At 43.5% G+C, this 15,852-nt stretch overlaps 1 pseudogene; it reads right to left on the reverse strand.

Moving 5' to 3' along the window:
* On the reverse strand, nucleotides 12,743-13,451 carry LOC102190834 (annotated as a pseudogene).

Consider the following 15,852-nt stretch of genomic DNA (forward strand, 5'->3'; position numbering starts at 1 on the left):
CTGCAAGTTTAAGAATGGAGAAGACAAGTCTGAGGAAGCAGGTAGCAGGAGATGCTTTGAAGATTTATTTTGTAGCTACAGTAATTAAAACAGTGTGGGAACTAGCTCAAGGGCAAAACCTTGATTTATAAACACACAAAATTGAAAACACAGAAGCAAAATAATGCACAGTGGACACAACTTACTGGCAAGGTAGCCATATAAATCAGGTGGGGAATATGGACTATTCAATAAATGGTACTGGGATGATAGGACACTCATTTGCAAAAAATCAGAATTAAAATTAGACAATCAGCACAAAAATATATCCTAGGTAGACCAAAGAGATAAGCAAACTTTCAAATTTGAAATGAAAACATCAGAGAATATCTAACCTCGGTATAGGGATGGATTTTAAATGAAAAACATAAAAAATACAAGCCATAGGAGAAAATGAAGATTAAATCGTCTGTAAGCAAAACTTCCATTCATAAAAACATGAAAAGATGAATCAAAGATTGTGAGAGGTTTGTAAAGCATATAACTGATAAATATATTAAAGTATTTATTGAATATAAATGTTTAAATATATTTAAGCAAATATACTTAAATATTTTAATTATATTTAATATATTAAAACTCCTTCAAAGCAATAAGCTGAAGACCAGAAACTTGATAGAAATTAACAAAGGTCTAGACGGATGTCTGACTCTTTGCAAATCCACAGACCGTAGCCCACCAGGCTCCTCTGTCCATGGGATTTCCCAGGCAAGGATACTGGAGGAGGTTGCCATTCCCTCCTCCAGGAGATCTTCCTAACTCAGGGATGGAACCTGTGTCTCCTGAGGCTCCTGCGTTGGCAGGCAGATTCTTTACCACTGAGCCACCGGGGAAGCACTATAGACGGAAAAGTCAGAGGAGAGGGACTGTAGGTCGACACTGAACACATGAATGAAGATTTGCATCATCGGGGAACTTCAAATTAAACCCGAGTGAGGCACCAGCTCACACTTTCCCGTTGGCAGAGACGAAAAGATCTGACAATTCCAAGTCTTGGTGAGAACGTGGAGACTAGAAGCGCATATGGTCTGCTGGTGGTTGATACAACCACTTTGGAAAGTAATTTTGCATTTCTCATAATTTTAAATATTTCAGACTCTATAATTTAGCAATTCTAAGGGTCTTAGAAAAGACCCTGATGCTGGGAAAGATTGGGGGCAGGAGGGGTAGGGGACGACAGAGGATGAGATGGTTGGGTGGTGTCAGTAATTAAATGGACATGACTTTGGGTGGACTGCGGGAGATGGTGAAGGACAGGGAGGTCTGGTGTGCTACGGTCCATGGGGTTGCAGAGAATTGGACATGACTGAGTGACTGAACAACAACAATTTAGCAATTCCATTTCTCAGTATGTGTGGAAGGGAGACTAGTGCACAAGGAGAGATGCTTAATATTTATAATGGCGCTGTTTGTGATAGCACCACTGGAAAAATTAGAAAAATCCTGTATGTCCATCAATAGGAAAATGAACAAAATATTGGGTATATTCATAAAATATAACACAATACACCAGTTAAAATGAATGAATCAGAGCTACATGCATAAACATGAATAAATCTCGTAGACATAGCATGAGAATATGGTACAGTTTATATAACATTTAGAAACGTTTAAAACCAACCTGCATGTATTTTATGAAGTATGAGTTCACAGAAAAATGCCTTTAAGGCATTAAAAACATGCATAAGACTAACAAACTTCAAATAAGTGGTTAAATTTAGGTTTCGATGTAAAGGGTTAAGGGACTGAGAATTCTTCACAAAACTGATATAAAGACAACATGGCAAAATAGTAAGAAGTGACCAAGTGACTATGCTTGAAATATTTCATATGTTAAAACTGCTATCAATATATATAATTATATCTCCATCCATATCTATCTATCTATGCATCTATTATCCATCACCTATGTATGTTAGATTTTAAAATCTCTACTGTTTTTTATTAAGGACATACCATATTTCATAGACATTTCCTGATTGTAGTTTATGTAAAGTTTGAATGCTTTATTTTTATTTATTTTTGTAAAGAGATATATATGTATGCATTTATTAGTTTTTAATTGGAGTATAGCTACTTTACAACATTGCATTAGCTATATATGAAGTGAATCAGCTATATATGTACATATATCCCCTCCCTCTTGGATCTCCTGCAGGGAGATGTAAATATACATACATCTGTAATCTCATTTACTGCATCAGCTGGAAATTCTGAAGAACACTGTGAAAGAACAGACTTCTGACCTTCAGACAGCCCCCTCCCCTAGCCCTTCCATGCCAATCCCTCACACCTGAAACCCTGAATAAAGGATGTGAACATCACAAATAGAATGACTGGATTGAGGAGGTGTCTGTGACCTGAGTTTGAGGATATAAATTTATATAGATTGTCCAACAAGAGGACAGTGAGATTGCTGCCATGACGTTTGCTCTGTACATGAGCTTATCACATATTAGACTACACTAGGTCCCTTGTTCTTTGATTTGAAGAAATGACTCTACGGAGCTCTAGAATGGATGCAAAACCAGGTGTAATCCTGCTGTGACCAGGTGACCAGTGGTATATGACTGGGTCCTTAGATCTCATACTCAGAACTCTGCTGTTACTTCCAGGTATGACTGGGAAGAACGACAAAACCTCCTGAAGACAAGAGCTGCCCTGAGTCACCTGGGGCCCATCCTTACCAGGTGCCAGTCCAGGTGACGCATGAATCAGTGGGCTTGCTGTGAGCGCCACACCCTGGCTCAGTTCCTGCTGCTCTACTTAGAGATGCATTTCAAGGGCATTTGCATCAGTTCAGGAATCTTGAAATGAGTTCTGAAAATAGGACTCTACTAGAAGGGGAAAAAGTGAAAACAATGACAGACCTTATTTTCTTGGGCTCCAAAATCACTGAGGACGATGACTGCAGCCATGAAATGTAAACACGCTTGCTCCTTGAAAGGAAAGCTATGACAGACCTAGACAGCATATTAAAAAGCAGAGACATCACTTCCCTGACACAGGTCTGCATCATCAAAGCTCTGGTTTTTCCAGTAGTCATGTATGGATGTGAGTGTTGGACCATAAAGAGAGCTGAGCAGTGAGGAATTGATGCTTTTGAATTGTGGTGCTGGAGAAGACTCTTGAGGGTCCCCTGGACTGCAAGGAGATCAAATCAATCAATCCTAAAGGAAATCAACCCTGGATATTCATTGGAAGGACTGATGTTGAAGCTGAAGCTCCAGTACTTTGGCCACCTGATGAGAAGAGCTGATTCATTGGAAAAGACCCTGATGCTGGGCAAGATTGAGGGCAGGAGGAGAAGGGGATGACAGAGGATGAGATGGTTGGATGGCATCACCAAATCAATGCACATGAGTCTGAGCAAACTCCGGGAGATGGTGAAGGACAGGGAAGCCTGGCATGCTGCAGTCCATGGGCCCACAAAGAGTTAGACTCGACTCAGCAACTGAACAACAGCAGCACTGCAGTAGAAAGATGAGAATTTAGATGAAAATATTGGAAAACATCTAATATCTGCCCCTAGGTTTCTGAAGCTCCTAGGGCTCCCTCTCTCATTCACCAGCCATTCCTACTGCAAATGCAGTATAAGCTGACGCTAGAATTGGGGTGCTGGCTCCCCCCAGGTAGGGTCATTTACCACATCTGTTTCTGGGTGCAGCTGGGAGGCTTGGTCCAGCGTTGGATGAAGAGCATTGCTGAAGGGGAGAGGCAGATGAGATATTTGAGCAGCTTCCCTCCCCCTGGAGCCCTTATAAACCACAGTGCCTGGCACACAGTAAATGCCCACTAAAAACGTAATTTACTTAATGAACAAATGCATGAATCCATTGTTAGTTTGCAGCCACAGCCTGAATTGGTTTACTGGGTAGCATGTTCCTGGCTGTTATTTCTGAACATACAGTGGCCTGTTTTTACCAGCTTGGCAAGTTTTTTTTAACCTTCTTGTACTTAATGCAGGTTGAGGGGATAATTGCTATTTAATATTTGAAAAGCCAATAGATGTCTTGGATGGTGAAGTCCCAAGGCTTTGTATTTATAGCTTTATTATCCACTCTCTCCATTTTTTCCTTTGATGTGGCCTTTGGTTCTCATCACTGTTTGCTCACTGTGACTCAGAGGGCCGTAAGGCCCCTGGAAAGAATAAATGCAAGGATGCCTTCAGTGGGCAGGTGCCTTGGGGAAGATAAAAGCATTTGATAAATCAAAGGTGGTGGCCTTATCATTTTGATCATGTGTTTTAATAGGAGCATGGGAAACGCAGAATGTCCATCATTTGCAAGACCCACAAGGTGGTCGGTGTGGGGAAAAGAAGGAGCAGGAGGGGTGTCCACTGGGCTGGGCACAGAGAGGTCAGCTGAGCTGGGCTTGAGGGGCACCCAAGGGGGAAGGATTCCCACGAAAGGTATAGATTGAGGAGTTTTAGACCCCAAAGGAAAGCATGTTTACCCTCCACCTTGGCACTTTGCCTGTAGGAGAGAGAAGGGGGCAGCAGAAGATGAGATGTTTAGATAGCATCACTGACTCAGTGGACATGAGTTTGAGCAAACTCCAGGAAATGGTGAAGGACAGGAAAATGCATTCTAAAGCTCCCATTTTCTTCAGGGCATAGACCGGGTCCCGCCACACAGACAAGACACAGTTGAAAACCTCAAATTCTGCACGCTGTACAATAACCAGCACAGAAAAAACCCACAACCAGAAGCTATCTGATATTTGGGTAGTTAACTGAAGAAAAGCTATGGTTTTTCTAGTAGTCATGTATGGATGTGAGAGTTGGACCATAAAGAAAGCTGAGCACCAAAGAGTTGAAGCTTTTGAACTGTGATGTTGGAGAAGACTCTTGAGAGTCCCTTGCACTGCAAGGAGATCCAACAAGTCCATCCTAAAGGAAATCAGCCCTGGGTGTTCATTGGAAAGACTGATGCAAAACCTGAAACTCCAATACTTTGGCCACCTGATGCGAAGAGCTGACTCATTTGAAAAGACCCTGATGCTGGGAAAGATTGAAGGTGGGAGGAAAAGGGGACAACAGAGGATGAGATGGTTGGATGGCATCACTGACGTGATGGACATGGGTTTGAGTGAGCTCCGGCTTTCTTCTCTGAGTGCGGGTTGCAAGTCTGTGTTGTGTTTCTTGCATAAACCACAGCACAGTTCATCAACTGTGGTTTCTAGTTCTGATTTCTTTAACATAGATTGAGAACTTAAAGGTAATTGCAAAGGAATCTAAGTTCAGCATCCCTCAAAAAGCAGCCATTTTTGTTTCTATTGGCAGAGAGTTAGGTTGACCTCACTCCTCAGGTGATGACAGATTTGTAATGGGCCCATACATGCCCCTTTCTGGGTTTTTCTCTAAGGTATCATTCTGTCACCCACATTACTTCATGTTGTATTATGAAACTGTTACCCTTCATCACCTGTTTTCACCCCTGTAGATCCTTATTCTTGTTGATTACCCTTAAGTATACATTTATCTTTGTCAAATTGATGGTGATTTTTGTGTCTTTAAGTCACCTAAATGGTGATGCTCCTTACCTTTTTGGGATCATCTATTCATAGCACTAGTGGTAAAGAACCCGCCTACCAATGCAGGAGACGTAAGAGACTCAGGTACGACCCCTAGGTCGGGGAGATCCCCTGGAGGAGGAAATGCCAACCCACTCCAGTATTCCTGCCTGGAGAATTCCATGGCCAGAGGAGCCTGGGGGTGGGGGGAGGGGGGGAGGGGGGAGCTATGTCCATAGAGTTGCAAAGAGTCGGACAGGACTGAAGTGACTAAGCACACACACATTCATATTACCAAATGTGTACCTAAAGTGTCATGGATGCAAGTATGTATTTTTCTGCATATTTCTTTGTTGTTCAGTTGCTAAGTCATATCCATCCAAATCTTTGTGACCCCATGGACTATAACACACCAGGCTCCCCTGTCCTTCTCTATCTCCTAGAGTTCCCTCAGATTCATAGCCAGTGAATCAGTGATGCCATCTAACCATCTCATCCTCTGCTGTCCCCTTCTCCTTTTGCCTTCAGTCTTTCCCAGCTTATTCCTTATTTATAGGCAACACATCAGTTATCTCACGTTGTGAAACAAAATATCCCAGAAGTTTATGCCTCGAGTATTTCACTTGTTGATGATTCTGTGGGGCAGCAGATGGAGAGCTGAGAAGTTCTCCGGGTCTTATCAAGGACTCCTCGTGGGGCTGTGGTCCCCTGCGGACAATGTGGTTGCTGCCCTGGGGCCCCATGACCTAAGGTAGCATCACCACCATGCTGGCCGTCCACTGGGCTACACATCCTGGCACCTGGAGGGATGTTCAAACCCTGGTGCTACCTTTAGAGTCATGGGGGTCTTATTGCCAGGAAGTGTTACCTGGTAATTGTGCAAGTTTTTTTTTTTTAATTTATATTTTTACTTTATTTCACTTTACAATACTGTATTGGTTTTGCCATACATTGACATGAATCCGCCACAGGTGTACATGAGCTCCCAAACATGAACCCCCCTCCCACCTCCCACCCCACATCATCCCTCCGGATCATCCCCGTGCACCAGCCCCAAGCATCCTGCATCCTGCATCGGACAAAGACTGGCGATTCGTTTCTTACATGATAGTATACATGTTTCAGTGCCATTCTCCCAAATCATCCCACCCTCTCCCTCTCCCTCAGAGTTCAAAAGTCTGCTCTACACATCTGTGTCTCTGATTGTGCAAGTTTTGACCAGAGTCAAAAACTTAAATTTTTTTTTGTAAAATAGAACTTCAAAATCACTTAAGTTTTTTGTTGTAGGAAATGGCTCATAATTACGTCCAGCACATAATTTTCTGTATTGTCACCAAAACGATCAGTCTTGATAAGAAGAAGTTATTCTAACTTTCAGAACTTCTGCGATGACTGCTTATTACCAGACTCCATAAGGAGTGATTCATGTATCTATATGACTTGTTATAAATAAAATATCAGCAGTTGAAGTAGAAAAATACAAAAAAGTTTAGACTGCTTCATCTTTAGTTGCTGGGCCATTTGTTTATTCATCAAACTCATCTATTCAGCAGATGTTTATTGAACACTATTTTGTACTGGACTATGGGAAAAACATAATTGGATAAAACAATTTGTTCTTCCGAGGAAATAACAATCCAGATGGAGGATGTGAGATGTCCCTAAAAATGATAATACCAGGCAAAGCCAGAAAAATGCCATAAGGGATTTTTTGACCAAGTGCTATGAGCCTTGGAGGGGTAGATGTTTTCTTCTAGACATGAAGGGAAAGGATTAATATTTATGAGGAAGGTAACAGATATCAAAGATCATTTATCTGGATCTTAAATGATGGACTCTGCTGACGGGTGAACATGAAGGTCAGAGGAAGTGAGAACGGTGTTCTGGTGGCTTGTGGGTGAGGGAGGGGGTGTTCATGAAAGTGAAGTTGGGCAGCAAATCCAAAGACAAACAAGCTGGAAAAATGCAGACGATTTTAGAACAAACTGCAGAGAAATGCCAATAAAGCACTTGGACATTTTTCTGTAGGAAAAGGGAAACCAACACAACTTTTTAAGCAAGAGAATAATGTGATCAAAATTCTGTTTTAGAGCAATTACTTTGAATGAATTCAGACTTTGCTTAAAGCTCCTTTCTGAGGTGGAAGGAACTGAAATTGAGCTCAGGAAACACTGGGAAAAGCAGAAGAGGGTTCTCATCAGTGGGGAAGCTGACGGTCCAAGAGAATGTGGCCCCTACACCCAGGACGGCCGCATTGTTTGCTTCGGGGGTCTGGTCATTACTGCTGACCATCTTGTTTACTTATGTGTTTACTTGCTTAAAGTTTGCTTCTCTCCTCCTGGCTAGAACAGACTCTCAAGGGTCTTGTCTGCATCGTTTGCCTCGGTGCCTGGAACAATGCCACATTATATTTTGAAAGAGTCAGGATTAATGGAATATCCAAAAGATTAGAGTAAGTGAATCTCAGTTTGATTTGATTTTCTCCAGGAAGAGTGAGTTTGGGGACCGATATGGAGAAAGGTCTAATTCTTGTGTAAAGTTGTATGTACCATTTTCAAAGTACTTATGACTATTTTATTTATATGAAAGACAATCATTGATTCATTGGACGTTTATTGAGCAGTTGCTCTGGGGCAGGGTTGTGCTGTGTGCTTATAATTGTGAGACAGTCGCTGCCCTCGAAGCCTTCACAGGCTGATGGAAAAAACCAGAATGCATAGAGAATTACAATAGACCGTGTCTATTAGTCAGGGTTCTCTGGAGAAATAGAACTGGTAGCATAGGCACTTATACAAAAAGGGATTATATAACAGAGAATTAACTCACATGATTATGGAGGTGGAGATGGCCCAAGACCTGCAAATCCCCAGGGTCAAGATCCAGAAAGAGCTGATATTTCAGTTCAAGTCCAAAGGCTGGGGAAAAACCAATGTTCCGATCCAAAGGCAGGCAGTGGGTGGAGGGTTGCTCCTTTGTTCTGTACAGGCCTCCAGTGACTGTACGAGGCCCAGCCTCACGGGGAGGTCCGTCCACTTAACTCAGTGTTCTGGTTCCAATGTTCATTGCATCCAGAAACATCTTCATGACACAGGCAGAATCATGTTTGAATAATTGTCTTTCAACCTGTGTCCCAGTCCAATCAACACATGAAATTATCCATCACAGGGTCTACTGTTATGACAGAGAAATAAACCAAGGGCCGCTCAAACTAATTCCATCTTGGGCAATTGGAGAAGGCTTTGGAAAGTAGGTAGCAAGGGAAATAGTTGCTTGATATTACTGTCCTCTCTATTTTTAAAGGAGGAGATAGAGATCCAGGGAGATTAAGTCACTTCCCATCACACAGACAGAAAGTGATAAAGCCAGTTGAGCCCACATCTTCTGGTTCCAGATTTTTCGGTTTTGCATTATCCAGAATAAGCAACTCAAAGAAAGAATTATATTTAAAGATGGTGAAAGAACATCCAGTTTTAAAAAAATAATTTGTGATTCAAGCTGTAGCTCGGTTATACCCGAGGCTGCCAAAGGGACTTAGGAGGGTCACTTTAGAGCCACAGAGGAGAAGCTTTCTTTTCTTCTTGATGCCTGTCAGCACGACCCCCGAGATGGCGGTGGGACGGGCAGGGGTGGCCTGTGGCTTTGGTACTCAGGGTCTCATGATCATCCTGGTTTCCAGGTAAATGAGTTAATGATACAGCAGAGTCCTGGAGCTCCCGAGTGTAGAAGTGGGCTTGGAGATGCTGGGAAGTGTTCTGAGCCCTTGTCCCCTCAACAAGCTTGTTTCCTGGGTGCTTCTGCTTGATGGTCTCCCTCTGGCCTGGTTTCCTTCAGGCTTGTTAGCTCTTGCCCCCTCGTGATGTTCGCAAGCAAGTGGCTTCTGGGTGTGAGACGCATCCACCCCCGCCCCTATATGAGCCTAAGTAGGTGGTACCAGCACAGTGTGTCCAGGTGGACTTTTTTTTTTTTTTTAAATTTTAACTCAAACTCTTAAAAGTAAAAAAAAAAAAAAAAATGTTGTGAGTCCGCTTGGGTCAGTGGCAGCTCTTGCACAAAGCATTGTCTGTGAGAGCCACCCCCTAACTCAGGACGTGGGTGGGATTCCAAAGATGTAGTGGGCTCAGCAGGAATCTCAGGTTTATTTCTACAAGAGTCCTACTCTCGACTTCCTTCCGTCTGGGACTCCGCTTTGTTTACACCATCAGTGACTGGCTGTGTCCAGGCCTCATCACCTGCTCTTCCTGGGAACACCAGGCCACTCACCGCAGGGTCCTCCAGAAACCACAATGACCTGCCAGATGCCAAGTGCATCCTGTTCGGTACTGCTGAATTACAAAAAGGAAGAGGACGTAACCTTCGCTCCCTCTCCATCTGCAGGCAGATCACTCTCAAGACTGTTCTTGCCGTGGGTTTTCAACTGCCATCTGAAAGGCGCGTTAGTCATCTTAATAATGTGAATTAATCACAGGCCCATCCTGGTGGACAATATTGCAATCAAAACAACAGAGTCTGAAATATTCCAGCCAAAATGAGAATTTATGAGCATAGCTCAACTCAGAAATATTGCAGCTGCAGTCAACAAGCTTCCAATCAAAAGAGACTCACAAGCCATATCTGAGATTTTCTGTCTGTTGAAAGTGCTTTTGTCACTAAAGCGGTATCAGCAGTGTAATTTCAGACTCAAACAAGGAAGAGAATTACAGTAATTAAGGACATACTGTGACCAGAACACTTCCAAGCAAATGATACTGTTGAAGTTGTAACTTTCTGAACCAATTGAATTCTGTCTTATATATCAAGTTTTGAAGAATGTAATTGTTATTAATAAGACATTAACAGGATATCATTTTCTTTGATAATAACTTGGTCTCTCCATAAAAGTGAGTTATTAGAATAATCAGAAACTGCATTAGAACCTACAATATAGAGATGATACAGTGTTTTCTTCCATTTCTGACATATTTGATGCTTTTCAAAATGTGCCTATTCCTTTTTTCCAACTTGCGTTAAATTACACAGGAGACAAAAACCACCCCTTTGGTTTTTTGGAAGATTTTACAACTCCTTTTTGGAATGACTGTGCAACTTTAGAATTCTGTGTTCTCTTTACCCAATCATGGAGTTTAATAGCAAAGAACAGAAACCAACACTGACCATGTACTAGGCACTATTGAGATGCTTTCAGATGATGCAGTTATCTCAGGAATTTGAGAATTAGTTCCTATTATTGAAAGTTCATAGCATAAAATAAGTTTTATAAGTTTAATCGGGTTGAAATGCTATTTTCCCAATTAATGATTTGCCAAGAAGTGGCAGTTTCCTATAAACATAGGTAGCAAATATAAGTGGCAGGTACAAATGCTCTAGAAACATGGTCCATCCATCCATGTGATTTTAAATCAATGGATTGTGAAATTCTTCTGTCAGAAAAATTGATTATGACTCTTTAGGCCTTACTCTTAAATTACCCCTGTCACCGTGTATTAACGTGTTGCTTCCATCGTGTGGTTTTCCTTGTGGCCTCCTCCGTTTGCCCTTGGCTGTCAGACGACCTTGTGTAGGACATTGTCACGTGGTCGGGGCAGCAGAGTGCGGTGACCGTGGGCATCTCACCCTCAGGAACAAAGTCCTAACCCTCTATGATGAAAGGCAAACTAAAACAACAGCGGGAGGTGATTTCTCATCTGCCAAATCAAACGAGACTAATTTAAAAAGCACACGGCATCCTTAGCTCGCAAGCACGGAGAACAGCACCCTCGTCCACTGCTGGTGGGAGGGGAGTTGGGACAGTTTCTGTTCAGGGTAATTTGACTAGAACCATCAACAACGTTTAACCCTCGGAGGCTCTCACTACATGTCCAGAATTCGTGCAAAGTATGCGGTGATGTACTCATGCACAGAGTTATGTACAGAGCGCTCATTAGAAGGCAGGTGTAGTGGGGACGATGGGGAAGTCACCTGCCTGCCCGGGATCAGCGCGTGTGGCCTCACGAGGACACACTGTGGAGCCCCTGAAAATGTCACCTGACCGAGGGACGTGGAGAGTCACTGCAAGTGGAAATGCTTTTAGAGACACATGCAGAGGCTAGCACGCGCCTGGGCCACCTGTGCCCGTGGACCGGTCTGCCCCAACGACTCCGCTGCCCCGAGCCCCATCGGTGGTGACGCCTCGCGGCCCTGCAGCGTGACCGCGTTGGCCGAGGTCGCGTGGCCCCCTCACGTGACTGTCCAGCGAGGGCTGGGCGTGGCTTCCGGTCCCGAAGCCTCCGCCCGCGGCCCTGGGGCTGTGCTCTCCCCGCGTGGCCTCTCGACAGGGCTGGCTGAGGCATCTCAGCATCCCAGTGGGCCAGGGTGGTTGGGGCTTTCCCGTGGTGACCGCTTCACTCCTCCCTGGAGAAAAGGCGGAACCTTCCAGATCTCCTAAAGCTAGACCCAAAGCTGGCACAGCACGGCCTCTGCCCGACCCGTGGGTCAGGGTGGGGTACAAGGTCAGATTGCTCAGAGGGGGTGGGGAGAGCGGGAGTGCACCTCTCGATGAAAAGACATTGATGGCAGCCACCTTCGGGGGCTATCAACTGCAATGCACACCTGAATTTTATTTTATTATTTATTTGTTTTTTTAAGGTTTTACCTTTAGGTCTGTGCTCCATTTTGAGTTAATCTTGGTATATCATGCAAGGTCTGGTTAGGTGTTGCTGTTTTTTTTTTTTTCTTTTGCATAGAGGTATTCAAGTTTTCTAAGGACTTCCCACTGGCACTAGTGGTAAAGAGCCCACCTGCCATTGCAGGAGACGTAAGATGTGGGTTCAGTCCCTGGGTTGGGAAGGTCCCTGGAGGAGGAAATGGCAGCCCACTCCAGTATTCTCGCCTGGAGAATCCCAAGGACAGACTAGCCTGGTGGGCTATAGTCCATGATGTCACAAAGAGTTGGACATGACTGAAGTGACTTAGCACATTCACGTTTTCTAGTGCCACTTACTGTCCTGCCCCACGTGGCACGTAGAATTGTAGTTCCCCCACCAGGGATCGAATCCACGTCCCCTGCATTGGAAGGTGGAATCTTAACCACTGGGCTACCAGGAAAGTCCCTCCATGTGAATTTTATTTATTTATTTATATATTTATTTTCATCCAACAAGAAGCCATAACTTTATTAATGATAGAACAAATTTCAAACCCAGCTGCAGTTACTCTTGAAACACCAAAAAAAGGTCCTCTTTTCAGATGGTTACATTGTTAAATCCGTAATAGCATTTACAATATAATCACTGTTGTTCTTCAGGGCTCGGACTGCCTTTGCTCTCGACACATTTGCTTGTGACGTGACCAGTTCTGTGTCCTTAACTTCCACGCCTCCTTCATCAACCTCTTCTTCTTCACTCTCCTCTTGTACAGTTGGAGTCTCTGTGTTTTCTTGGAAGTTTGAGACAGCTTCACCTTGAACTTTGAATTTCTCAGCAGCTGCTAACTGTGCTTGCTGAGATAAATCCTCAATCCTGGCTTCCCCCAAAACAATGTAGGTATCTGAAGCTGGGCTCTTGTACACATCTGGTTTTGTGATGACAAAAAGGATATTCTTAGATTTCTGGACAGTGACTCTAGTAACCCCTGTAACCTGTCGAAGACCCAGTTTGGACATAGCCTTCTGTGCCTTCTTTTCACTCAGGCTCTGTTTTGCTTTACTGACTGGGTCTTCATCGATTTCAGCTGCTGCTGCCAGCTGAGCTTGTTGTGTGGTTGCCTGTGTAGAATCCTATTCCTCAAGCTCTGGGACTGATTCATCTCTATCAGATTCTGTTCCAGACCCTGTCTCAGCCTGGGGCTGTGGCAACTCCTGCTCTGTAGCAGGGACGGTTTCTGTGGCTTCACCGGGCATTTTGTGTGGGGAACGCGGAACCAAGATGGCCCATGTGAATTTTAAAAGCCATCTTCTCTGATGGCGTGAGTATAGCTTTATATGCATATTTTCTGTATACTCTCTCTCTCTCAAAGTATTTATGCTGAATTTCTACTTTATCATCATCAAAAACAATAAAGAAAAGTACCCCAAATCCTCACTGTACCAAATTATAAAGTAATCAAAAATTATAGCCATGAGGGTGAATTGACGTCTACTAGAAATCCATCAGCATAGCACTTGTTTTCCACAAGCTCTCCTACTCAGGCCTGCATCTTGCCGTGATGACCACTGCCCTGAATGTAGAGTTCTATGTGGAGATGAACATCCTGGGGAGTCACTGAGGGTAGACGGTGTTGGGGAGGCTGCTAACAAACTCTTTCATTTGAAACTAAGCTCATCTCATAAACAGACAGCTTTTGAGATAGAAAATATTCACATTAAATCATACTACGTGATTTTTTTTTATGAGTTGAAAAGTCAATACATAAAAGCCATAAATACTGGTGATAGTAATATTAAATGTAAGTCAGTCAATGAAATTGTCTCTATATCCATCTAATGAGATACACTCTGACACCAGGCTTATTGGTAAGAGTGAAAAAAACTCTGATGATATTAAGTTTTGGCAAGTTTGAGGAGCAGGAGCGCTTTATATACTAGTGGTGAGTATAAAAATGGACCCATTCACTTTCCAAACAACCTGGATAAAAACATAGACATTTTGATTCAGCAGTTCTGGTGCTGGGCATCTAGAGAAGCTCATATACATAACCTCTGGGACACATGCATTACTGTGTTCATGCAGCATCATTCAACACTGCAAAGCTTTGCAGATAATCTGCCAGCAACAGAGTGGACAGATAAACTCCGCCATGCTCAGACAGTAGTGGAAATGAACTGTAGGTACACATATCAACATGAAAGGACCTCACAAGATTGTTGTGTCATTTGCTAAGGACGGGGCAGCTTCAACAACAGGGATTTACTGTCTCACAGTGCTGGAGGCCAGAGGTCCAAGCAGGGCTGGTTCCTTCCAAGAGCTGCAAGGGAGGCGTCCATTCCAGGTCTGTCTCCTTGGTTCACAGATGACAGGCTTTTCTCTGTGCACCTGTCCTTGGTCTCCCCTTGTCTGTTTCTATGTGCAAATTTCCCTTTTGTATAAGGTCATCAGTCAAGTTGGATTAGGGCCTATTCTCCAGACCTTACTTTCACTTGATCACTTCTATAAAGACCCTCTCTGTGCATAAGTTCACGTTCTGACAACTGGGTAATGAGACTTCAACATATGAGTTTTGAGAGAGTACAATTAAATGCATAGCAGCCATTCTTTATATTTTATAATTGTATTTAATCAAAATATGTACATCAGTCCACCACACCGAGGAGGATGTCCATGACTTTCAAAAGATTCTCAACAAGGTCTATGACCTTCAACAAAGTTGAGAAAGAGTTGGAGATTAGAAGTGGAACTTCTACCACTAGTGTATTACCAGTTCCATTGCTGGTGATATCAGAACCAGGAAGAGCTGTTAAATGCTACAGAAGCTTATAAGGAAAGCACATAGATTGCGTTTATAGGGCACTGAAAACACAGGGTGCTTCTGTTTGAAATGGTTTATATGTATTACTGTGGGGAGTTATTTTAATAAATCACTAGTCATCTTCCTGTCTTTAAGAAGGATTATTTAAACCATTTCAGATAAATAGTTCTCCAACTTTCCATGAAAAGTCTCTTCTAGTATATTACATATCACTTGACATAATAGTATGTGCTCTGGACACAGGAAATGTTTAGGACAATTTGAGGGAAATCGTATACACTTCCTGAAACATCCTCCCACCCAGGGTTCTGCCTCAGGGCTGCCTGTTTCAGCTGTGTGTGTGTATGTGTGTGTGCTCAGCTACTCCAGTTCAGTTCAATTCAGTTGCTCAGTCGTGTCCGACTTTTTGCGACCCCATGAATCGCAGCACGCCAGGCCTCCCGGTCCATCACCAACTCCCGGAGTTCACTCAGACTCATGTCCATCGAGTCGGTGATGCCATCCAGCCATCTCGTCCTCTGTCATCCCCTTCTCCTCCTGCCCCCAATCCCTCCCAGCATCAGAGTCTTTTAGTTGTGGCCAACTCTTTGTGATCCCATGGACTGTGAGTTGCCAGGCTCCTGTGGCCATGAGATTTTCAAGGCAAGAATATTGGAGCGGATTGCCATTTCCTCCACCAGAGGCTCTTCCTGACCTGGGGATCAAAATCATGTCTCTTGTGTCTCCAGCATTGGCAGGTGGATTCTTTAGCAAACCCAGGACAATGACCTTGGCTCTTGTCCTAGTCTACACTAACGCAGGCAGGTAGGACCCCCTGGGTCCAGGCCTCTACCTGTTAGCAGTACTGAGACGAGGGGTCTT

The sequence above is a fragment of the Capra hircus genome, chromosome 24 (genome assembly GCF_001704415.2).
Source record: "Capra hircus breed San Clemente chromosome 24, ASM170441v1, whole genome shotgun sequence".
NCBI classification, from domain to species: Eukaryota; Metazoa; Chordata; class Mammalia; order Artiodactyla; family Bovidae; genus Capra; species Capra hircus.